Raw genomic sequence first — 27,524 nt, forward strand, 5'->3', positions numbered from 1 at the left:
GTGCGTTTGTCAGCTGTTTGTGTTGAGTTGTTCTTTATGTTCACCTCTAATCAGCCTGAGTGTCATTTCTCTTTAGTTCTGATCTCACTGCTGAGCTGCACAACAAACCAAGGTCAGTAACCTTCTTCTGTCACAGTTTAAACCTGATAAATACTCACTGATATGACCTGATTGGGTTCATGTTTCACAATGTAAAGTCTATCAGATCATCAGTTTTTTATTTGAACCCTCACAGCTCGTCTGACTGTGAGTCCCAGCAGCTCTCAGTTCTTTGAAGGAGACTCTGTGTCTCTGAGCTGTGAGGAGGACGACAGCTCTGCTGGATGGACTCTGAGGAGAAACACAACTGAAGGACAGAGGACTCAGTGTGGAGATGTGTGGGGGAGATGGTCTGGTTCTTCCTGTAACATCACTATTATGCATCATGACAGTGGAGTTTACTGGTGTGAGTCCAGAGAGGGTCCCATCAGTAACATGGTTAACCTGACAGTCACTGGTAAGCTGAGTGTGTGGAGTTAGTGTTGATGAAGCTGTGTGTAAATGGATGAAATGCTGTAGTTTGTCTCTGTGTTGAGGTGGATCAGTGATCCTGCAGAGTCCTGTCCTCCCTGTGATGGAGGGAGATGACGTCACTCTGCTCTGTAAAACAAAGACCACTCCCTCCAACCTCCCAGCTGCTTTCTATAAAGATGGCTCCCTCATCAGGAAGCAGCCTACAGGTCACATGACCATCCAGCATGTTTCCAGGTCTGATGAAGGCCTCTACAAGTGTGACATCAGCGGTCATGGAGAGTCTCCATCCAGCTGGATCACTGTCACAGGTGACACACTCACCTGTCTGTGTTTCTGCAGCTTTCAACATTCACAATGTGACGACAACTTAATGACTGTGTTTGCTTTATTTTAGACAAACACACCACCACACCTCCACCTACATCCACACCTCCTCCTGGTTCCACCCCGACCACTCTTTCTACATCACTCTCTCCTCCTGTTCTCTCTGTGTTGTCATGTGTTGGATCAGTCTGTGTTGTGGTTCTACTGGTGTTACTGGTTCTGCTGGTGAGACGATGTGTTCAAAGGAAACCTGAAGGTGAGACTCGGAGTTCTGAATTTTAAATAAACACTGTTCATTGCGATGATTTGTGTTTTTGGTCTCCGGATATTTTAGCATTTACACACATTTGGAAGATGAATATTTCAATAATTTCATCGTCCATTTAGATTCTTAAATGTTTACTTTGATTTATTTCGACAGATCAAGAAAAAGGTAGATGTGACAATAGTGTCATTGAAGATGACATCATGTACAGTGACATCAGAATATCACATCATCATCAACAAGAGCGAAGCAGTCGAATCAGAGGTAGATTTTTTCTTTTTTTTTGAGGCGATTGGATGGGGAGAGGGAGGGGTTCAAAAACATTATGCTCAAATCTGTATATACACGTCTTCTTAGAGTCAATACTGCTACTAAAAAATAATTATTCTATCCTGATTTGGACAGCTCTCCAAAAATGAAGCCATAAGTTTGATTCTAATTCCTACCGCGGCGATGTTAAATTGGGGTGAAACATCATCATAGCAGCTTTGACTGGCAGCTGCAGTCACGGAGAAACTTGCGTATCTCTGTTCGGGAATAGCAGACGGAGCGGAGGCTCCGAGAGGAGGGCCAGCGTTTACGTTACGAAAACACGACCGACTGTTTTAACCTGACAGCCTCTTCCCGACAGAAGGACCCGATGCCCCGCTGCACTTTTTCGGTAAGTTAAACGTGTTTGTAAGCTACTCCGTAACTACCGAGCTAAGATGAGCACTCGGCTGTCGGGTAAACTTATTTTGTAAAGTTCGTTTAGCTAATCTGTGCAGGTGAATGAATTTACTAAAGAAAATCAAGAGAAACGCCCCGGGCTGCTCAGTCACTAATTACCGTTACTGTACTTTTATTAGTGTGTAAAAGCAACAGGCTGCACTCTGCTTCAGCTCCTGTGCAGAGCTGATTATAATCAGATATTTAATATATTAATGCAGAATAATGCCTATATATCAGCATTAACAGGACCTCAGTTTTTTATGGAACGCCAGGACTGCCATAATGAATTACTTAAATACACCATTAAATAATTAATTAAATGTGGCAATAATTAATTAAAATTGGAATTAATTAATTAAATACATAGTTATGACACATGTAATTAATTAATTATTGCCACATTTAATTAATTATTTATGTATTTCACATTTTAATTAATTAATGACACATTTAATTAATTATTTAATGATATATTTATTTATTTCATTTTGGCAGTCCTGGCGCCTGGCTCTCACCATGAATTAATTTTATCTGTCAGCCTCACCCATCAAAGCCGGGGGGCGGGGTTAACGCTGCCCATGCAGCTTCTCTAACATTTGATTGGTTGCCGTGCAAAGTAAGTCAAAACAGGTCGATCCTAGATAATCGATTGCTTCTGTAGACTTGAGGCAGTCAGGTGTCCCAGAATGCATTTCAAATCACAGGCAGCAATGGTGGTGGTGTAGTTTTAAAATACCCCGTTTTTCTGTCACCAACTACACGCGAATGTCGCACCGTAATCTTCACATGTCTGGTCAGGTTGTCAACATAGAACATGTTTGCAAAAGTGCTCAGATGTTTTCAGAGATTTCAGTAGCTCTGCTAACAGTCAGCATGCAGAGTGCACCGAGGGGGTTACGTTAACCGGTTTGTTTACATATTCCACTTTCCGTGTTCCACATGTTGCATTCGCATATTATCATTTTCACCGAACGATCGTCTCTTTCCGCCTGGTCTTGTGTCTCTGTGCTTCTGTAACATAAAGAACGAGCTGACATTTTTCTCACGAAACCAGCGATCAGCTCAGCAGGCCCTCAGTTTACCTGCATGCATCCTCCTCCTCACCTGTCAGCTGTTTAACACCTGCTGCTAATTCAAGAAACACGCCCACGTTACCTGGTGATCGTCACAGTTTAACTGGGCAGTCGGTGCTCGATATAACGCAATGTCAGCGCATTTTTCTGCACAAGATAAGTAAAGTATAGTATTTTCCCGAGCACAGAGCTGCTGGAGCTATAGGCTATTTATAGGCAAACCCACTTTATCGGCGGCTGATGTCCAATCACCGCACACAGCTTTGAAACCTCACCTGAGTTTTAGCTCTCAGTGGTTAAACGCTGGACTTAATTCACTCAGGTTTTGTCTGTCGGGTCACGTTTACTTCGCTGTTTTATTTACAACTGAGCAAATCGGTTTGGCTGAGGTTAAAGTTACGTTTCATAACTGCATAGTTTTACAGACCTTTAATGGTTCACCGTGTTAGACTGAACTATTCGCTTTTCTTTATCTGGTGTGTTTTGGATTTAACAGTGAATTTTGAGATTAAACTGACTTTTAAAATGTTTTTATACAAAGAGGAAAGAGAAGGCGCATTTCCACGAGAGGAGCAGAGTTTGCAACAGCATGTTCATCATGAAGACTGCAACCTGGACAGAAATATTATATCATCTGTTTTTAATAGTTATTCAACTGTATTCTAAGCACCAGCTATCTGCTAGAATTTTTAGAGTTTACTTAACTAAAAATAAATGAGGTTAACATATAATTTGTGTGATTTCTCTCTCTCTCTCTCTCTCTCTCTCTCTCTCTTTTCTTTTTCGGTCATGTTATGTTTAACTGTCAAAGGTTTGTTACAAACTATGAAACACATCGTGCAGACTTCTGGATGTCAGAAGAAAACTAATACTGCTCATGAATGAGACTAAAGGCAGGAAGGTGTCCTTTAAAACTAAACATGTTAGTAGGACCTCCCTATTTATATCATAGTTTATGATATAGCACGTGTATTTCAGTAATAGCCTACTGATTTCAGTGTAGTGGTGAACAGTCACACAGCTCACATGGGCGTTATCTGTGATACTCCTTAATTATAATTTATCCAAGTTAACGTCAGTTAACCATTCAGACAGTTCTTTTGCAATGAAAAACATAAACACCTATGCTGCGTAATGTTTACATTATAGCTGCTTATGCAGTAACCATGGTAACCACGGACTCTGGATCGACGGAGGTCAGACAACAATTTTACATGTATGATCTTAAAACAGGACACAGCCAATATCCGTGCTGGCCTCATATCAAATGTGAACGCAGACTGAGTCTGTTTGACGTTTGTTTTATATCTAATCTTCCTCTCAAACATTTAAACAGCAGCGAGTCTGCAGCTGAGGGAATACAAACTCAAATTGTCGGAACAGGTTCGATCGTGGATTCATTTGGTAATTTATTAAATGTATAACTGTTATTCTAATCTGCTGCTGAGTCTCTTACACTGATGAAAATGCAGAAAACACAGATCACGAACACCTGTTCAACCAATCACTTTCTTTCCACTTTGATCTGCGACAAACTGACGGTTCATCTCTGTTACAGTGTTGCGTTAGACTGCTATATTTTTGTGTTCTTTATGCTGTAGATTTCCACGTCTCTGGAATAGTTGGCAGTATTAAGGATGCTTTTCTGTAAAATCATATTGATATGACCCGTGACATATTCGTATGACAGTTTGATAGTCAGCTGTGAAACTCTGGGTTAACTCAGAGATCTGAAGATATCGTGGAGATGCTGACCTCGCTCCGTGGTGTACAGGTCACCCTCATGATTAATATTCACGATAAAAATATTAGCCGAACATCATTAAGTCTGTATGTGTTTCATAGTGTCGAACAACCTTTGTACGGTTAAAGCCAGCAGTTACTACATGACGGAAACACCAACGTTTTCTCTTTTATGCGTTTATACGCAGGTCACGCTGATTACTGAACAAAAACCCAAAGATCAGTTGTTAATCGAATTTATTTGCTCTCTCTCCTCCTTAAACATGTTTTTAATGTTAGTTATAATTCAGAATTGGCGACTGAAACATGTAGGACACATACGAACATCAGGAAATAACACCCCGATAAATATAACCTCAGTAAAATAAGTCAGTGTCAGCGGGGTTTATTACAGCTGTGTACCGGGCCTGCGCTTTGTCGGCGGTAACAACAGCTCGATTGCTTGCGAGGCGAGCGGGTCTATCCCACGCTTTGCCGTGACACTGGGCAGACATCTCCGAAATCATCGAAGCACTTTTGCAAAGAGGCTGTATCTTGACAAACCGACCAGACATATGTAGATTAAACCATTACATTCTCGGCTAAAAAAAATATTAAAACGGTATTTGGTGACACACAAACAGGGTTTTTCAAAGTTCAGTTCTGCCGGTTGTTGTGGGCTATAAACAATGGCCACCAGGCCAAAGCAATGGTTTTGACTCGATCAGCGTTAACCCCGCCCCCTGAGTTTGATGGGTGAAGCTGACAGATAAAATTAATTCATGGTGAGAGCCAGGCGCCAGGACTGCCAAAATGAAATAAATAAATATATCATGAAATAATTAATTAAATGTGTCAATAATTAATTAAAATGTGAAATACATAAATAATTAATTAAATGTGTCAATAATTAATTAATTAAATGTGTCAATAATTAATTAAAATGTGAAATACATAAATAATTAATTAAATGTGTCAATAATTAATTAATTAAATGTGTCAATAATTAATTAAAATGTGAAAAACATAAATAATTAATTAAATGTGTCAATAATTAATTAATTAAATGTGTCAATAATTAATTAAAATGTGAAATACATAAATAATTAATTAAATGTGTCAATAATTAATTAATTAAATGTGTCAATAATTAATTAAAATGTGAAATACATAAATAATTAATTAAATGTGTCAATAATTAATTAATTACATGTGTCATAACTATTTATTTAATTAATTAATTCCAATTTTAATTAATTATCGCCACATTTAATTAATTATTTAATGGTGTATTTAAGTAATTCATTATGGCAGTCCTGGCGTTCCATACAGTTTTGTGTTTCAGAGAGCTACTTATCTCAGACCTTTTTAAAAAAAAAAAAAAAACTTCATTTAGAACAATGACAATCTCGAACAGATAATCGAATCATTCCGTACACCCCCCTTTCTTTTCTCCCAATCAGAGGAAAACACATCATTGCGGAAGAGTTAGTAGTATTTTTTTTTAATTGCACAGAAATATAATGTACAACAATTATAGCAATTTCTACAAAGATTCTATTTTCCCAACATGAAATAGTATCAGAACAGGCTTAATTCCAACATATAGAAGATAGATAATGAACAGGAAGTACAAACAACAACAAATAAATAAATAAAAACAAACCCCAAACAGAATCAAAGCAAACAAAAAACAAAAACAAACAAACAAAAAAGGATAATTAAAAGACGTTATACCTTAGGGGTTTTCTAGCAGATCTAGTTCAATAATCATATGATTCAGATCCAGAGCTTGTTTTTTGTCCATAAAGTTTACAGATGAGAGGAAGAGGCAGAGTTCTTTGTGAAAAGTAAAAAAGGACGACTTTGTTTTCAGAAAACGACATTTGTGAATGAAGAATTTGCCCATAATAATTATTACATTTAAAACATTTTCAAGCTTCTTTTCTTTTCTTAGAGAACCAAACATAATATCATTTTTAGAAAATTCAAGTAAGTTTGGAATCTTTGGGAAGAGCCAGTAGTGCACATCGTTCTACAGGGCTTTACAGAATATACAATCATAAAATAAATGTTCTGTTGATTCAATATCCCCATTACAGAAAGAGCAAGAATTATTATCAATAGCAAAGCGACGTCTGAGAAATTCTTTGGAAGGGTAAACACCAGAGAGGATTTTGTAGTGGACCTCCTTAGCTTTGGGAGGAATGGGAAGTTTTAGGTAATTTTTTCTGATCTCTTTTTTTTGATCACCGGAGAACAGATGTGAGGTGGAATTTGGATTGGATCTATAAGGGAAAAAAACATTAGTAAATAATTCCCTAATTTGGGAGTTTTTTTAGACTGTTAGCTGTTATGTTATGCCCATTTACCAAGAGTTCAGGGAGGTCAGAGGATCTATAGTCAGGGTTTTGAAAAAGATTATATGCTGTACATAGAATGTTTTGAGGGATAGCCTTAGTAATTTTTTTTAAATTCTTTGTTATTTATTTGCAGATTATAATTGGCGGTGAAATCTTCTAATAAAATTTTACCTCTATCATTTAACAAATGGATCACTGACCAGATGCCCTTATCGTACCATTTTTTCATGAAGATTGATTTGTTTCCAACTTTTATGTAATGACAGTTCCATAGGGGAGTGTTGTGTGGGCTATAGTTATCTTTGTATATTAATTTCCAGTATAATAAAACTTGCTGGTGAAAGGAAGAGAGCTTTATGGGGAGTTTTTTTTTTTATGTCAAAATCACATCTAAGTAAAAGATTAATTCCGCCTAGATCTGAGAATATTTTGCTTGGAATGTGAAACCAAAGGCTATTTTGACTTCTTAAAAATGACCTAAGCCAATTTATTTTTAGGGTGCCATTTAAGCTGTCAAAATCAATAGCTTGCAAACCTCCATCTTCAAAATGTTTGACTAAATTACCTTGCCCAATATAGTGGGTTTTACATTTCCATGTAAAATCAAAGTTTAGCTGGTTAATAGATTTGACTGCTAATTTAGGCACTCCTACCGCATATGCAGGGTAGCCTGGAGATACTTTCCATTTTGGTGAGAAAAATTCTACCTAGAATCGATAAGTCTCTCTGAGCCCAGTTATTTAAATGAGTTCTACAGATTTGAATTTTCTCCCAAATATTAAGGTTATCTAAATCAGTCTTATTCTTGGTTATATACACACCCAAATATTTCACAGTGGATTCAACAGGAATATTAAAAGTGTTAGAAATAGTACAATCATTTAAGGGTAAGATCTCACATTTGTTTAAATTCAGCTTTAACCCTGAAGCTTTCGAGAAAGTTTCAATAATCTGCAGGATTTTGGGGATTTCATTCAGGTTATTTAGGAAAATAGTTGTATCATCGGCTAACTGGCTGATGGAGAGCTCTTTACCCAGGATAGATATCTTACCAAACTCAGCATTTTTAATCAGTATGGAAAGCATTTCTGTTGCTGCGATAAACAACAATGGCGAGATTGGACATCCTTGTTTTATTCCTCTGCAAATCCTAAATCTTTGTGAGGTGCCATGTGGAAGACACACTGAACTGTTAGTATCTCTATACAGTAATTTGATTACATTAATGAAGTTACCTCCAAAACCGAACAAATCAAGGGCTTGAAACATAAATTCATGCTCTATCATGTCGAAGGCTTTGTAAAAATCTTAAAATAGAACAAAACCTTGGTTTTCAATTAGGTAGTTGTAGTCAATCAAGTCCAAAATAAGGCAGATATTATTATGAATTGAGCGGCCTTTTATAAATCCAGACTGAGTGTCAGAAATAATTTGAGTTATGCCTGATTTTAAACTGTTTGCAAAAATATGTGTTAGAAGTTTATAATCATTATTTAATAGAGTAATTGGCCTTAAATTATCAAGAAGAGTCGGATCTTTCCCAGGTTTTGGTATGAGTGTAATTACCCCTTGTTTCATAGTGTGTGTGAGAGACCCATTTTCTAATATTTCTGTAAGCATTCCAAACACAAGGGTTCTAATATGAACCCAAAAATGTTTGTAAAAGTTACTGGTCAAACCATCACAACCTGGTGCTTTATCTTTGGGTAAAGCACTTAATGCTCTATCTAACTGTTCAGTAGTAATTTTGCCCTCACAGGTCTTTTTAAAATTTTCATCAATTTTAGGAATCAGGTGTTTGATAGATTGAAAAAATGTCTCAGCCAATGGTCTAGAGTATAGAATAGAATAGAATTAGAATAGAATAGAATTCAGCTTTATTGTCATTGCACATGTCACAGGTACAGGGCAACGAAATGCAGTTTGCATCCATCCAGAAGTGCTTTAGTTGTGATATAGATATATTACAATATATATTAGCAATAATATAGATGTGTAAGTATATTACAGAATGGGGTCTATTATGGTATGTTATAATGTACACAGTGTGAAGTATGTTATGAATATTCTATAACTATAAGTATGTACAGGCTGTAGTGAGTACAAGCTATGTACAGGCTATGAACAGGATATAAATATGAAATAAAAACTATACAGAAATCTGAGATATACAGTTATACAGAATGTGAACTATGTAAGTTATAAACAGTTGTGGGATTAAAAATTATCATATGTACAGAATGATTATCTACACAGAACTATACAGTAGTGATAAAGTGCTAGTGGTTGTGGGTGTGTGTATGTTCAGTCCATGAGTTTAACGTGGGTCAGATGTCAGGAGGCAGAGTTCAGGAGTCTGACAGCTGTGGGGAAGAAGCTGTTCCAGTACCTGGTGGTCTTAGTCCGGAGGCTCCTGTAGCGCCTCCCAGAGGGCAGGAGGGTGAAGAGTCTATGTGATGGGTGACTGGGGTCTCTGATGATTTTCCCAGCCCTTTTCAGACACCACTTCCTGTAGATCTCCTTTATGGCAGGAAGTGGTGCTCCGCGATGCGCTGGGCAGTTTTCACGACCCTCTTCAACGCCTTCCGTCCGAGGCAGAGCAGTTCCGTACCAGACTGTTATACAGTTGGTCAGGATGCTCTCGATGGTGCAGCGATAGAAGTTCACAGGATGTCTGAGGACAGGTGGTTCTTCCTCAGAGTCCTCAAGAAGAAGAGGCGCTGGTGAGCCTTCTTGACCAGCTTGGAGCAGTTGGTCGTCCAGATGAGATCCTCGGAGATGTGGACTCCCAGGAACTTGAAGCTGCTCACACGCTCCACAGCCATCCCCTTAATGTGGATGGGTGGATGTGGGTCAGCATTCCTCCTGTAGTCCACGATGAGCTCCTTAGTCTTCTCGGTGTTAAGCAGCAGGTTGTTTGTGTCGCACCACTCAGCCAGACGATCCACCTCCTCCCTGTAGGCGGTCTCATCGTTGTCACTGATGAGGCCAATCACCGTGGTGTCATCTGCAAACTTAATGATGGTGTTGGAACCATCAGCAGGTCTGCAGTCGTGGGTGAAGAGGAGTAGAGGAAAGGGCTCATCACACAGCCCTGTGGTACACCGGTGTTCATTGTGATTGTAGATGAGCAGCGGTTATCCAGTCGGACATGTTGGGGGCGGTTGGTCAGGAAGTCCAGTAACTATTTGCAGATGAGGGAACTGATGCCCAGGTCTGTCAGTTTCCTGATGAGTTGTGAGGGTGGATTGTATTGAACGCTGAACTGAAGTCTATAAACAGCATTCTGGCGTAGGTGTTGTTGTTATCCAGGTGTGAGAGGACAGAGTGCAGTGCGATGGAGACTGCATCCTCTGTGCTCCTGTTCTGGCGGTATGCAAATTGGTGGGGGTCCAGGGTGGGGAGACAGGATTTGAAGTGTGCTAAGACCAGCTGCTCTAAGCACTTAGTGATGATGGGGGTGAGGGCTACTGGGCGGTAGTCATTGAGGCTAGATGGGTTGGAGTTTTTGGGTATCGGGACGATGGAGGTGGATTTGAAGCAGGCGGTACCCACAGCATGGGCCAAGGACAGGTTGAATATGTCTGTGAGCACTCCTGCAAGCTCCCCAGAACACGCTCTGAGAACACGCCTGGGGATACCATCAGGACCTGCAGCCTTGTGGACATTGATCCTGCTCAGCACCGCTCCTACATCGGTGGGGGAGAGAGTCAGAGGTTGGTGGTCTGGCGTCATGTCTGTTATGGTTGTGGTTGTGGGGTTCCCTCCCTCAAAACGAGCATAAAAGTTGTTGAGCTCATTGAGGAAGGAGGCATCAGAGGATGTGGGGAGGGTTTGGTGGTCCTGTAGTCTGTAATGGTCTGGAGTCCTTGCCACATGCGTCGGGGTTGGAGTTGGAGAAGTGTTCTTCTACCTTCTTTTGTAATGGTGTTTGGCTTTTTTCATGCCCTTCTTTAGATTAGCCCTGGCTGTACTGTAGGCGTGTGCATCTCCTGACCTAAAGGCGGTGTTGCGGGCCTTCAGGAGGAGACGAACATCCCGGTTCATCCAAGGCTTCTGGTTGGGGTACATGGTGATCCATTTCTGGGTGGTGACACTGTCTGTGGTTTCGGAGATGTAATCCAGTACAGATGAGGCGTACTGGTCCAGGTCTGTGTGGGTGAACATATTCCAGTCTGTGTTTTTAAATCTGTCCTGGAGCACTGCGTCTGTCCCCTCTGGCCACACAGTATGAATGTCACGATCTGCGGAGGCAGACCGTGCGGTGGTGTGCGTGATGGACCCAGGTGCGAACACAAGTGAGGATACGGAGTGAACTTTAAACAAAAGCGAGCCTTTATTGTGGCTGGTGAAAACAAGGCAGAAGCGCAGTGACAAAACTAAACTATAACTAAACTGGGAAAGTAATACTAGGATAAATTATGAAGATACAGGTAACCAGAACTATGAGTACAAAGGCTGACTGATACAACATGGAGGGTAGGAACACAGACGACGCGACACAGACTGCATGAAACACAGAGACTAAATACACATGAGGGATAATCAGGGGAAGTGGCCACACATGGGAACACAGCTGACACACATGAACCTAACAACAGGACAGGAGAAGTGAAACTAAATACACTGACATAGAATACAGACTTTCAAAGTAAAACAGGAAACATAGAGATTAGGCATGGAGATAAAATATGACATGAACTAAACATAACTGCATAGACAAGAAACGTAGACGCAGAAACCAGGGAGACTAAGTGCAGGGGGAGATGACATAAGGGAACAAGGCTAAATTGCAATCTAGAAATAAGCAAGGTGAACTAAGCTAAGGCACAAAAGAATATAAAAGATACATAAACCCAAACACTGGGTCGCTCGACCCAGGACCATGACAATGAAGAGGAGTACAAGTTACTGTAAAAGGTAAAGATTTCTTTAGATATTAAATGAGGGTCAGTGCATAGCCGACTATCAATTTGTAGACTATTTATGGCGTTTCTCTCGTCTTATCTTTTCTAATCTACAGAAATATGCTGTACTTTTTTTGCCATCCTCGATCCACTTGGCTCGGGACCTCAGATATGCTCCTTTAGCCTTTTTAGTATAGATATACAGTCTAAAGAAGACTGTAGAATACTTCTACGTTGTTTGTCATTATCATTAAAAAAGGGTTTCGAGCAGATGTGATTAAGTTCTCTGATAACTTCAGTTTCTTTTTGCTTGTTCTGATGAGCTATTATTTTACTGTGTTTAACTGAGATTTGACGTACTTTACATTTAAAGAATTCCCACTTTTCTGTGTAAAAACTTATGTTTTCATTAGTTGAAATAAGTTCTAGCTGTCGAAGTATTTCGTTACTAAAATTTTCATTGGTAAGCAGGGATGAGTTAAACTTCCAGTAGCCTTTATTATGAGAGTTTTTAAGTTGAGGAGTGACACTGAAATGTATCACACAGTGGTCGGTCAAAGGCGCAGCTGAGACACCCACATCTACACTATTCTGCATTAAACTGTCTGAGATTAGCCAGAAGTCGATACGCGATTTAGCCGAACCATCAGGCTTGAACCACGAAAAGGACTGAACAAGTGGGTTTGCTAATCTCCAAGGATCTATTAGGTTGAGATTTAGACAGAAGTTGTGTAAAAATGAATTTATATGATGGGAATGGAATTTAGAGGGTGATCTATCAAGCCATTCATCATAAACCATATTGGAATCTCCACCCAATATAAGATTGTTTGTGGAGTATTTGTGAGATAGTTCTTTTGGGTGACTGGTAATCTCAGTTAATAAAAGTTTGTTCTGAGCTACATTGTTGTAACCATAAACATTACATAAGATCAAAAAGCTATTATCCACTTTGAGCACACAAATTAGCCAATGGCCCAGACTGTCTTTCCTATGAGTTTCAATTTTATTACGAAAGTTTTTAAATAGTAAGGCTACCCCAGCTGATTTGTTAGTACTGTGACAAAGAATTATTCTTTCCCCCCACTGACTAGACCAAAAATTTTTATCTGCCTCCACAGAGTGTGTTTCTTGTAGCAGTATACGGTTCGCATTTACATTTTTACTGAACAAAAATATTGATTTTCTTTTAACACTGTCTCTTAAGCCCCTAGTATTTAAAAACACACAGTTAACATTGGAACTAAGGAATGACATAAAAAGGAAGTGAGAAAGCAAAATAAAAAGGTTGACTGTACTTCAAGTACCCAGATAAAAGTAGAACTCTATAAAATTGGGAGCACTTTATCCCTTAAAACTGAATTCACAAAGTGCAAACGACCTCTATGAAAAATCATTATAGTAACTGTCCCGATTCGAAATACTGAGATCCAAAACAAAATACCAAAGGCCCAGAAGGATGCAATCAAACGGAAGAGTTTATTGAATACACATGCGGGGAGGTACGAACTGCCAAACATCAGTTGTAGAACTCCGCCCAAAAATACACTTCAGATTGCTTTTATAACGTCAGGGTTGGTTAACGCCCCTTCATGCGTTTACAAACATTATGATATGTCAGTTACAGTAAATATTCATTTTAATAAACTAAAATAGACATAGAAGTTCCTGTTTTCTATCACAATTTCCATATAAGGCCACTCGCTGCACCCTCCAGACGGTCCTTGGGGATGGTCGTCATCTGGCCACTTCTTCTGTCACCTGTAACTGGGTAAACTCAAATGCAACAAGAAGCTGAATATGTTCCGGCCTTCATTCAAGCCTGTTTCTTGATTAAATGTATTATATGTGTTTTGTAGGCGTGCATGCATTGAACCTTCCATAGCTCCAAGCCACTTACTCCATGTTTCGCCGGGACACTCACACCCAACGGGGCTTTCAACCTTTTAATTAATTGACTGAGCCAAAACTCATTAATAAGCACCAAATTGCAATGTGTAAAGAATATTATGTAATTATGATAACACCTGTAATACAGACTTTAATGTAATGTCAGCAGCTTCAATAACTGCTTCAATGAAGTAATTATTATATGGTTTAATGCAATGATCATGACTTAATGCAAAGTTAATTAATGCAATCATAATGCTGATAATAAGTATAAGTAGCAGTAAAATATTCCTTATTCCACATAACGTACCAAATAGGTAATATAAACAGTAAGTATTGAACCTGCCTATTTAAAACTTTTGGCATTCTTAAAATTGGTTAAACAACGTGACCTAAATAGAATTGTTAGCAAAACACATTATACTCATAGAGTAATATGCTGACTGGTTATTTTGAATAGTTCGACAGTCACCCAGGGAATACCCGAACTCCGTTGATGTAACCGGCGTGCCCTCGGTAGTAGACGTTCTTCCCTTCAGCTCTGGCTCGCTCCATTTTGGGCCAAACTGCAGCTCTTGCCTCCCGGTCTAGTTTGCAGAAATCTTGCTTGAAGTAGACGCCTAGCTCCTTGCACACCTGGGAATCCTTGGTCAGTTTCCAGAAAGCGTCTCAGTAGTGCCTCATGGTGAACTGAACTATTATTTGTCGATGTCTACCCGCTTCTTTTTTCCCTAGACGATGGACGGTGTCCACAGCGTTGCCCAGTGAGGAAGCCCAATGTGGCGCGATCTTAGCCAAGATGTCGATAACTTCTTTGCGGGTATCTTCATCATTTTTTTCTTTCCAGCCCTGGATTTTCAAGTTCCAGCGACGCATGTATCGTTCTAGTTCTAACATTCTCTCTTTCAGCTCAGCGTTTTCTTTGTTTAGAGCAGGAATGTCTTTTTCCAAACCAGACAGTTTAGCCTTACAGTCTTTTATATCGGCTGCGTTCATTTCAGCTAGCTTGACAGTGTTAGCCACCATTATCATGTTGTTACTTAGCTGCACGCCGAAGTCATCGATCTTGTTTGTTAGCTTGTTAATGGCTTCTATTCGCACTGCACTCTGTCCTCTCACACCTGGACAACAACAACACCTACGCCAGAATGCTGTTTATAGACTTCAGTTCAGCATTCAACACAATCCACCCCTCACAACTCATCAGGAAACTGACAGACCTGGGCATCAGTTCCCTCATCTGCAAATGGTTACTGGACTTCCTGACCAACCGCCCTCAACATGTCCGACTGGATAACCGCTGCTCATCAACAATCACAATGAACACCGGGGTACCACAAGGCTGTGTGATGAGCCCTTTCCTCTACTCCCTCTTCACCCACGACTGCAGACCTGCTGATGGTTCTAACACCATCATTAAGTTTGCAGATGACACCACGGTGATTGGCCTCATCAGCGACAACGATGAGACCGCCTACAGGGAGGAGGTGGATCATCTGGCTGAGTGGTGCGACACAAACAACCTGCTGCTTAACACCGAGAAGACCAAGGAGCTCATCGTGGACTACAGGAGGAATGCTGACCCACATCCACCCATCCACATTAAGGGGCGGCTGTGGGCGTGTGAGCAGCTTCAAGTTCCTGGGAGTCCACATCTCCGAGGATCTCACCTGGACAACCAACTGCTCCAAGCTGGTTAAGAAGGCTCACCAGCGCCTCTTCTTCTTGAGGACTCTGAGGAAGAACCACCTGTCCTCAGACATCCTGGTGAACTTCTATCGCTGCACCATCGAGAGCATCCTGACCAACTGTATAACAGTCTGGTACGGGAACTGCTCCGCCTCGGACCGGAAGGCGTTGCAGAGGGTCGTGAAAACTGCCCAGCGCATCGCCGGAGCACCACTTCCTGCCATAAAGGACATCTACAGGAAGCGGTGTCTGAAAAGGGCTGGGAAAATCATCAGAGACCCCAGTCACCCATCACATGGACTCTTCACCCTCCTGCCCTCTGGGAGGCGCTACAGGAGCCTCCGGACTAAGACCACCAGGTACCGGAACAGCTTCTTCCCCACAGCTGTCAGACTCCTGAACTCTGCCTCCTGACATCTGACCCACGTTAAACTCATGGACTGAACATACACACACCCACAACCACGAGCACTTTATCACTATCACAATTATCCTAACTGCACTACTGTATAGTTCTGTGTGAATATCATTCTGTACATATGATAATTTTTCAATCCTACAACTGTTTATAACTTGCATAGTTCACATTTCTGTATAACTGTATATCTCAGATTTCTGTATAGTTTTTATTTCATATTTATATCCTGTTCATAGCCTGTACATAGCTTGTACTCACTACAGCCTGTACATACTTATAGTTATAGAATATTCATAACATACTTCACACCGTGTACATTATAACATACCATAATAGACCCATTTCTGTAATATACTTACACATCTATACTATTGCTAATATATATTGTAATATATCTATATCGCGGCTAAAGCACTTCTGGATGGATGCAAACTGCATTTCGTTGCCCTGTACCTGTGACATGTGCAATGACAATAAAGTTGAATTCTATTCTATTCTATTCTATTCTATTATGGAGTTGTTGGTTTCCACACTTTGGGACACAGTACCCTTGCTAGGTGGTGTGGGTGCTTTGTTGGGCGTAGGTGGAGTTTTTCTTTTGACAGATGGTGTTGAAATCTCCATTGCATATTCGTGATGAGTGGGTGCGGAGCTCTTGCAGGCTACCGCTGGCTTAGCTGAAGCATCTGCTTTTTCCCACATCATCTTCTTCTCCTTTAAATGGCAGATTGGGTCCGTTCAATAGGTTTCAAGAGGTGAATCTAGTCCTTAAAAACTATAGGCAAAAACAGCAACCTACTTGGTATTAAAAAGTAGAGGTCTAAAAGGGTCCACCGGATTTAGTGCACGACGGCATAAAAGAAGTTGCCTGCCCCGATAGCCATCTTGCCGGACCCCCCGCTACTGATCTCAGACCTGCACAGTTTCCGTTTTAAACACTTGATGTACTCAGCTGCATGAAGAGCACACTGTGAGCACACTTACAGTCTTAAATGTTAAAATGTCAAAGTACAGCATTACAATTTTGATATTAATAGTAACTCTGGGCCTCTGTGGAGCGTGCAGTTGATCTCGTTAAAGGCTGTCCACATTTGTAGATTCCACCAAATGCTGCCGACAAATGCGTCCTCCTTTTCCCCAGGTTTCAAGGATGGGTCGGGTGTATCCTTCGTGGCCCACCATATCCCAGAATTGATAGCGCGGCCCAGCCGGTTTCAGTTTCCAACAATGGCGGCTGCTACTTAGTTTTAATATTACTCCTATTACTCTTTCTGGGTCACAAAATAAACTTTTGAGATATTTTCAGGTGAGAATGTAGCTGTGTAAACTTCAAATATGTGCTCGTCAACGATTTGATGCGCTTTCGCCTGCAGTGTGAACGTAGCCTATTACACCTGGTGATTGGCCAGACCATTGGTTGATATTGACAAGGTAGAGAAAAAAAAAGGCTGTTTCAAGGTCCCACTATTCAATGTGTGTGTGTGTGTCTGTGTGTGCGCGCGCACTATATTCACTTTTAGATATTCACCACAGTATATTTAAGAGATTAGATAAACCTTTAGTTCCACAAGTGGGAAATTGTTTGTTCACGGCAGAAAGTACTAGTTTAAGAACAGTAAAAGTTCAGATAAACACAATAGAATAGGATAAGATCAAATATAATAACATACTATACAACAGGAACAAAATACAATAGAGTACTATACAAAATAGAATAAAATGGTATGTATCAGGAAAATTGCACTTGGTTATATTGCACATCAGGGATACGGTTACAATTGTGTATGTGGTGTGTGCGTGTCTGTCTGTCTGGCTTGCATGTGTGTGGTCATCTCCAAAGACTATGTTGTGGAGTCTGACAGCAGTTGGAAGGAAAGACCTGTAGAATCTCTCCGTCCTACATCGTGAGTGCCGCAGCCTGCCACTGAAGGAGCATACAGCAGGGATGACAGCTTAGCCACCATTCTCATGTCACTCACCACCTCCACTGGGTCCAGGGTTAGCCCATCCTAGAACAGAGCTGGCCCTCCGGATCTCCTGTACCCAGCAGAGATGCTGCCCTAACCCTACCAACATAGGCAAACAGTAGATCTCTATCATTACTGACTAAATCGCATCAAGTTTAAGGTTTGAAAAATAACATAAGACATGCAGTGACGATTGCAAAGAATTTAGCCAAGTGTGTTGACCTGGAACAGAACTACAAAATAAAAGCTAAGCTGAGATTAAATATCATAAAAGATGTCTTCACCCTCCTGATACCATTTGTGTATTTTATTGTGCAGACAGTGATCCAGCTGCAGTCTACTCAGCAGTGAGAACTGAAGATGTCACATATGGACAAATCATCATCAAAGACAAGAAGAAAAAATCTAAGATGAGAGGTACAGCTGCCCTTCTTTGTGTCCATCAAGGTTCACTTCTAAAGGCAGGAATTAATGATTTACTTTAAGCTACAGTGGATATGAACCGTGTGCTATGAAAATGAAAAGGTTTTTGTGATAAAAAATGAGACCACAATAAATAATTTCACTCGCTGGACCCATGTCCTTATTTTAGGTCTGACAGCGTTTTGGTAGATAAAGGAGAATGGCTTGGATGTGAATTGAGCTGCAGTTTGGGGAAGGCCTCAAAGGGCGGGGGCAGCGTTTGGGCCTGGCAGATGCCCATATGCTAAATAGAAGTTGAAAAGCGGAGGGAGGATGGGGCACGTAAACGAGAATGAGCAGCTAGTGGAGCTGGGGGAACCTATATAGACAAGAACCAGAATGAGTGTGTTTGGAGGCGTGGTCCCACTCCTGAAATTCTGATACTTTATCTCCAATTCAAAACTCTTCCAATCTTAGATGTAACCTGTAAGAATTAAGTCAAACAAAAAATCGTTTACTGCAAAAAATATATCATGTGAATATGATGAAAATGTACATTAAGCTGGTCGCATAAGTGTGTACACCCTTAAACTAATACTTTGTTAAGATAAGATAAGATAAGATAAGATGGCCTTTATTAGTCCCACAGGTGGGAAATTTGTTTTGTTACAGCAAAAGTGCAAAGTTACGTAGCAGAAATTAGAAAACACTGGAATGCAATAAAATAAAATAAAATAAAATAAAATAAAATAAAATAAAATAAAATACTATGTACAATAGAATAAAATAGAATAGAATAATATATACAATAGAATAAAATAGAAATACAAATACTATATACAACTGAGTAGGAAAATACAAAAACACAACTTCGTCAGAAGAAGAATTGCACGTATAGCAGTCTTATTGCACATGTGTGGGTTTGTGTGTTTGATCAGCTGCAAAAGTCTTTATTGTAGAGTCTGACAGCAGTGGGAGGAAAGACCTGCGAAATCTCTCCGTCCCACACCGTGGGTGCCGCAGTCTCCCACTGAAGGAGCTGCTCAGTGCTGTCACAGTCTCATGCATGGGGTGGGAGATGTTGTCCAACAGGGATGACAGCTTAGCCACCATTCTCCTGTCACTCACCACCTCCACTGGGTCCAGAGGGCATCCTAGAACAGAGCTGGCCCTTCGGATCAGCCTGTTCAGTCTCTTCCTGTCCCCAGCAGAGATGCTGCCCCCAGCAGACCACACCATAAAAAGATGGCTGAGGCCACCACAGAGTCATAGAAGGTCTTCAGGAGTGGGCCCTCCACTCCAAACGACCTGAGTCTCCGGCAGGTACAGCCTGCTCTGCCCTTTCCTGTAGAGGGCGTCTGAGTTATGAGTCCAGTCCAGTTTGTTGTTCAGATGAACACCAAGGTACCTGTAGCTGTCCACAGCCTCGATGTCCATACCTTGGATGTTCAGTGGTTGCAGTGGAGGATGCTTGTGCCTGCGGAAGTCTACCACCAGTTCCTTGGTTTTACTGGCGTTGATCTGGAGGTAGTTCAGCTGGCACCAGTCCACAAACTCCTGAGTCAGTCCTCTGTACTCCTTGTCGTCCCCATCAGTGATGAGGCCGACTATTGCAGAGTCATCAGAGAACTTCTGCAGGAGTTCTTGTGCAGGAGTTGTTGAAACACCTTTTAATTTAATCATACCATCCATCAAGCCTTCTTGGGTACACACCTGCCAAGAATTAAAGACAATTAAAGTCAATCAATTACAGAGATTTTAAAAGTCAGCTGTGCTAGTAGGACATGACAGTTACTCTGTCGCCTGCCATAGTAAAAGTCATGGGTTGCATCATCAACGGGATCTTATTGTTGAAAGTTATCAGTTAAAAGAACAGTACAAAAATGTTCACAGCACTAGACATAGCATGGGGCACAGTGTTGTTATCTGTTGAGACCAAGGTTGAACTTCATCCACAATTCCAAAAGTTACATTTAATGCAAGCTTCAAATCAATGGTGAAGCATGGTGATGGCAGCATTATGTTTTGTGGTTGCTTTTCTTTATCTGGAACTGGAGCTTTAGTCAAGGTGGAGGCAATTATGAGCGCTTCAAAATACAAGCCTCTTTTGGCCCAAAACAATCAGCCATCTGCTAGAAAGTTAAAGATGACTCTCACCTTTTAACATGACAGTGTTGTCAAGCATACATCCAAATCAACATGGCTTCACCAAAAGATAATAAAGTGTTTGCTGGAGCCCAGACCCAAATCCAAATCTGTGGAGTGATCTGAAGACTGTTGTGAACAAGAGATTCCCTTATAATCTGACAGTGCGTAAATATTGCAGAGTCAAGATGTGCTGATAGACTCGTGCCAAGAAGACTAGATGCTGTGATTAAATCAGAAGGTGCTTCAACAAAGGAACCATGCAACCAATAACAGATTTGTTTGTTTTTCATTTGAATGGTAGAGGTTAAAGGTCACATTAAAAATATGAAAAGTTTTCAAATGGTTTACTGTAGTTTTATTTTTTAACATCACACACTTGGCATTTTAGCACGTGTGTACTTTTTATATCCACTGTACATGCTAATATTATAGTCATCCTATTCATGATAGTATAGGCTAACAGTTGATAATTAGCACAAGGCTGAAGTGACTATGAAGATTACTAAACATTGTTGCGATGGTTACTTTAAGAAAGTCAGGAAAATGGTTGTTAGTCAACTTGTGAACACAAGCACAGCCAATTTCCCCTAACTACAGAACACATCAAACTTTAAGCATACCTCACAACCATAAGTATGTGATTAAATTAACTGCTAAAACAGCTCTGTGAAGGTTTTCTCAAACAAAGAGGAAATGGTGATTGTTGGAGACTTTTTTTTTCAGCCATGGATTGATCCATATTTGTGTTTGTGGCAGAGTGTGTGTTCACATTGTGATCAAGAAACATATGAGCAGGAATATGTCAGAGCTTAGAGATGTATTTTAGGTGGAATAAAATATCTAGATTTTATTTGGTCCAAAAGTTCAGCTTACATGAATTGGATGTCAAGTGTGTTGCAACTTTAGCATTGCTGTCACTGAGCAACAAACATCAAAAACAGCCCAGATTAGACCCAAGTATTTTTTTTTACAATTATTAACTTTGTTTTGTGTGTAAAACCACAGCAGCAACATCCTGTTGTTGACTGCAGTCAGTCTGACATAGGTGAGATTTCTCACCACGCTTCGGGTTTGGCTAATAATAGTGTTCATGTTGTTAGAACATGTTTGTTTTGTGCTCTGTGGTGAAGAGTGTCAGTCTATTTTAACTGAAGATGGTAGCTTTGTGGTCGTCCACTTCTCTTTTACACAGAAACCCCTCCGAGTTCTTTGTATGCGGCCACTGTTTCACAGCTGGGGTGTTAAGATGAGGGGGGAGAAACTGTGAAAAGCTGCTGCAGTTTATAAAAGGCACCATTTAATGTCTTTGCAATGCTACATTAGAAAAAACTAATTACCGGTAAATGTTTTTCCATTCCTCTGGGGCCATCTCATCACATCATAGGTTCTTCTGCTTGACCATCTCCGATTTCCATAAAAACATTATGGTCCAAAGGTTAAACACATGGAATGACTGCTGTGGAATTTTTTCTTGTCATCAAAATGCCTCAACATCTGAACTTTGGGACAGATAAATCATAGTATTGGTTAGTTATAATCAAAGAAAAAAATTAGGCTGTCCTGTAAAGTTCAATATGTATGCACACACTAATAAAAAACTTCACACTGTAAATGACGATGTTGAAAATGTTCTAAATGCAGTACAGACAGAGATCCAGCTGCTGTTTACTCTGCAGTGAGAACTGAAGACATCAGTTATGGACAAATAACCATCAGACCAAAGAGGACCAGAGGTACAGCTGCTCTTTAACTTTAACATTGGATAGAGACAAGCTAGCTGCTCACCCTGTTTACAGCCATCATGCTAAGATAGCATGATGTTTGTCTTGTGCCAGCTTAACTTAATCAAATAAATTAGGGGTGGGACTTGATTAAAAAAAAATCTAATTCATTAGAGGCTTTGTAACTAATTAATTTTGATTAATCGCATTTAATTGACAAGAAAATATGCCCCAAAGGGCAACTGTTTTTTGATTTTAAAGGGTTTTAGTGGGCAATGTACATGAATATTGTAAACTCAAGCTCTTTTAATTTATGGTTAAAAAAAAAGTATTTAAACTGCATTTCAATTCAAAACAGAAAAATAATATCCCTGGCCAAAATTGGGCAGACTTAAAAAGAGAGTTATTTTAAGTACTTTAGGTACATTTTCAAAATGGTATTGCCTTTGAATAATAATAATAATAAAAATTTCATCATAAAGTGCAGTTTTTCTTCTTAAAAAAATAAGGCAGAAACATAAAAGGTTATTTGACCAGCTTCACCTTTAAACTCAGAGTAACCTTAGCCTAATGTACAAAATAATGTTGGCTAAACCAGTGTGATCATCAAACATTTTAGTGAAAAAAAAAAACCAAACACACTGGAATCACAATACCTCTATGCTTATTTACTGTCTGTCTCTTTCAGCCAGTTACTTAGACAAACTAACCCGTTCACATTTTCCGAGCTCTCTTTTTGGTTACTGTGTGACATGCAAGTGAGAACTGTCTCTCACATGGGACAGAAGTGGCAGGACTAATCAAATACTTGCAAGCCAGGACATACAGCTGTGGCTGGGCCCCTGCTCGACTGGACCACCACTGCAGCGGGCATACTGTCTCACTGATGGTGGATTCTGCTCTGTACAAACGAGTGCCTCGTTACACAGGGCTTCCTCATCTGAATCAGAGTCTGAAGACAAGGAAGAGAGGAGGAGGCTCGCTCTTCCTTTGCAAGACACTTTAAATCCTTAAAGCGTGGGTCAGGCACACCAGCTATCTTGAGCCACTGATGGTTGAGTGTAGCTACACGTTGGGATGGGTCCTTTGTGAAGGCAGTCTTAAATATCAATAATGTAGTTTGAGTCATCATCGGAGACCTCCATGGTGTGATGCACAGTGTTCATGAAATGCTGGGTTTATCCATCTCCTGGGGCGGGCCTACTGTGGAGTGCTGAAGATTTCCCTGTGAGGGAGCTGCTGGTGAAGATCATGAGTCCTGCTTGATCAATGTGATGAGCTTCAGTCTTCCTGGTGTTTCTGAAATGATGCCTCTTGCAGCGGGTCAACAGAACTTCTGGCACAGGACAGCTGTGATGAAAGAAAAGGAAGAAGTTTCTCCAAACCTCTGGACCCAGGAAACCCAGCTTGGTCCTGATGGTCTCCCTCACTAGTTTCTCTCCAGGGTGACTGTAGCTGTTGATAATTATGATGATAATTACTCTATTATGAAATAAAAAGAACAAATTACACTACTATAAAACCTTCTGCCGCTGTTTCTATTTAAAGTTTCCATGTTAGCAGGCTGTAGTGTCCTCTGTGAGTGTAATGGATATAAAACTGTTTAAATCTTCAGTTTTATATCATCCTCAGTCTTAAATGTTAAAATCTCAAAGGACAGCATTACATTTTTGAATGTAATGCTGTAATGCTAAAACTAAGGGGTGCTGAATCCTTCAATAACACAGACTATTAGAGTATTAGGTGTGTAGCATCGCTAACTAGCTAGCAACAAGCCTCCAACAAAGTGCGTATGCTAGCGGCTAATCTAGCAAACGAATTAATAACAGAGTGATTTTAGATGTTGTAGACATATAAGATGTTAAGATGTGTTTTTAATAACAGTAATGTGGTTGTATTTACCTTTATTGAATGAGCCGTCAGGCGGTAAACCCATCAGCAAATACGTCAATGTAAAAAGTGTAGGGGGGCGTGTTCATGGTTATGTCCAGAGGGTGTGTGGGCGGGAGCGTGACGCAGTCGCTCAAGGTCAAGTCACTACTGCGCAGACTCTGGCTCCAAAAGTGCAACCTGGCAGCTCCTATAAGCTGGAAATTTTGGCTTCGTTTTTGTACAGTGGGAGAAAGTGCAGCCAGGTCTTGCATCTTTTCTACAGTCATTGTTCTGAACATTTGGACATATGTGTTGCTAAATTGTTCTAGAAGACACAAAATATTTCTGTACTGTCCAAACATGTTTGTTAAAGCCCATATAATGTAAGTCAGTCTTGCAAAAATGTCACTAAGTTAACAATAAGGTAAAGCAGTGAAGGACAAACCAAACCAACTAATCCCACAAAAACTTAGTGAGGGCCTCCAACCGGACCTCCTAACAATCAGCTTATTTTGAGAAGCCATGCAGAAATTTACCTAAATACTTTTTGTCTGATTGTCTGTTTACAATCCAAAAGAGAGGAGGTAGGTTTTTGAGAAAATTAAAGGATTTTCAGTGCACTTCATGGTGATAAAAATACGGTACATTTCTACCTTTCTCATGGATGTCTTAAAAAGAAGTTAAAGTGTGAGCAGTGTGGAAGCTCTGGGCTCTGGGTTCCCAGTAAAGTCTGAACTGGGACTGTGTGTGATGCAGAGAGGTGGAGATTCAAGATTCTTTATTCGTCACATGCATAGTTATACAAGTACAACATGCAGTGAAATGTAACCTGACACGCTCCTCGACTGGGCAAAAGGGGAGAGAAGAAGAACATTATATATTATATACATTAAGTGAATGTGCAGTAGTAGCATTGTATGCAGCAAGCAGGTGAATTCTGCTTGTAGAATTCATCTGGGGGGATGGCTTGGGGATAGAAGCTCCTCTTGAGTCTCTCTGTCCTCGGCCGGAGGGTGCAGAACCTTCTGCCAGATTGCAGATTGGAGGTTTTGATTGAACTACAAAGCTTGTAATCATGTTTCCTGTTGTTTGAACTGTGTGTGTTTGTGTTCAGACTTTAAACCAGAGCCAGACGTCGTCTACTCTTCACTGAAGTAGTCCACCAGTCCAACCACTGACGCCCAGCTGCTGGTCTCTAACTGGTCCCCCCAGCACCTCAGAACAGAGGACATCCACATGTTACAGATTTTTATATGTTTTATGTCTTTTTATCCCTGAATTAGACTCTGATGACCCAGAACTACTTACTGGGAGTCAGTTCATTGACTTGATGTTTGTTGGCTTTTGTTCCCACAGCAGTGCGCAATTTCTCTGCAGGATTAATAAACTTTTGCTCTCATGTTTTCCTCCTGTGGTTCTGTGGGTTTCAAAAAGGCATCTGATGGAAAATTTGAATTGTTCCGGTTTGGTTGTGGCTAAACGACACACACCTCTCTTCACTGACGAAAACAAAGAATAAAGACTAAACCACAACCTCAACCTAAAAACAGCCGGAGCATCATTTAATGCCTTTAAAACACACAGAGAAGCTCCAGTGCAGGATGTTTGTGTTTGAGACTGAAGACTTTTAGCTCTTTGTTTCCTCAAAACCAACCAGCAGCCACTGACATGGTGAACACTTCAGTTTTATTAATTGTTCAGTTTTTCTTGAAAAAATAAACATAATTCTGCTGTAGTAGTTAGCATGGACATTGGCTCATCTTTTAATTTTATATGATAATTTTAACTATGTTTAAACTCTTTTTTAAAAAATAATATATTTTGTTGTCCGTCAGGGAAATGAAAACCATATAATGACTTTGTGTACAGGGAATAAACTATTAGTTAATCAATTATTTATTATTATTATTTAATAAATTAATAAACTATTTCTTTTATTTTTTTTAATTTAACTAACAAGGAAATGTTGCAGTTGTGTTTTATTAAATTATATGAACAAGGAGGAGGTAAACCCGGGGCAAAGACAGGTGAGCAGTGTTCTTTAAAAGATTGATGGAAATCAGTTCATTGACTTGATCGATGTATGCGCTGCTTGCTAGCAGACAGGGCCATAACAGCCATAACAAGTGGCCAGCATAGTACACAGGAACATCTGTGCTCAGTGTAACCAAAGAAGTGTGTGTTAAAAACCAGATTTATGAGATTTTTAGATTTTCATGGCCAAATAGAAAATGATAGAATCTAAGTGAAACTAGAAACATTCAGAATAACAATGAGTCCAAAGTGTGAGGAGGTCTGATGTTCCAACAGTGGTCAGGTTGAGAATTATTACCTGCAATGCTCCAGTTTGAACTCATGGTGGCAGTGCTGTGTCACTTATGAGGCTTGTGAAATGGGTCTAGCCTTCGTCGTGTTGCTCAGGTTGCCTAGCAACCATGATACTAACCGCGAGAAACGTTACATACAGCTTTGTGTGACAGAAATGAAGGAGAAAAAATGTTTTGTTGTTCATTCATTTTTGTCATGACATCACTTTGATTAGTTGAGACCACAGGACTGTAAAACATGATTGTTGGGCTTCATTTCTGTACTGAACAGTCATTTTAAGATTAGTTAGTAAATAATAATTAGCTAATGTTGTTCATGAGACTAAAGTCATCTCACTGTGGTAATGTTAATATAATATGGACAATATTATAGTATTGTCAGATTATTATGATATATATATATATATATGTACACACACACATGTATATATATATACATATATATATATGTACACACACACATATATATATATATATATATATATATATTACAGCAGTGAGCTTGAACTCTGGGTCAAAGATTCAAGTTGCAGTTATTTATATTTCCAATCACCTTAAATCTTCACTCAAACACAAGTATCTTTGAGTGAAGTATAGAAGTATTATTATGTATTGTATTGTATTATGTATCATGTATTATACATAAGAGACAAATATTGCTCATCTAATATGTTGGCATTACTAAATTTGGCTCAATGCTTACATATATGTGTAAAAAGCAAATGTCCGAGCTGTGAAAACTGTTGCTGATAGAATGAAGATCAGACTGATATATGAAATATTCCTTTATTGGGTGAGAAAATCAGACCATGTGATAACTGCTTTAAGTCATACAGAATAGATATCAGAGCCTTAAACAGGCTGACTTCTGCTAAATGGGTCAAACTGGGCAGAAAGTCTACAAACACATAACATCCTTATAGAATATGATGTAACACTATAGATCAACTTACCTCAGAATATATAAAGCATATAAACAATTACAGCAATATGATGCAACAAACACAGCAGTGCTACTAATCCAAAATACTCAAAGCTTCATAGAACTGAAACAAACATTTATTTTTAGCTCCATTCTGCTGCTGATACATACTTTAGGTTTCTGAATATTAAACTTGTTGCTGCCTTTCATAGTGTGTAACGTGAAGGCTCTGAGTACTTTCTCCCACACTGAAAACACTGGGATGATAACATTATTTGAACATTACCTAA

At 39.8% G+C, this 27,524-nt stretch overlaps 1 protein-coding gene and 1 long non-coding RNA gene across 2 annotated transcripts in view; one reads left to right on the forward strand and one right to left on the reverse strand.

The window, feature by feature from the left end:
- The window catches only part of LOC116335110 (neural cell adhesion molecule 2-like), a 660,945-nt gene that overhangs the window by 259,785 nt on the left and 373,636 nt on the right, over positions 1–27,524 (reverse strand). The gene's annotated exons all lie outside the window — the stretch shown is intronic.
- Positions 953–25,586, forward strand: LOC120438369. The gene is made up of 4 exons (XR_005611847.1): positions 953–1,093; positions 1,259–1,366; positions 18,161–18,259; positions 25,100–25,586. It is a non-coding gene; the product is annotated as an uncharacterized LOC120438369 (long non-coding RNA).

Source organism: Oreochromis aureus, linkage group 3 (assembly GCF_013358895.1).
Source record: "Oreochromis aureus strain Israel breed Guangdong linkage group 3, ZZ_aureus, whole genome shotgun sequence".
Taxonomy (NCBI): Eukaryota; Metazoa; Chordata; class Actinopteri; order Cichliformes; family Cichlidae; genus Oreochromis; species Oreochromis aureus.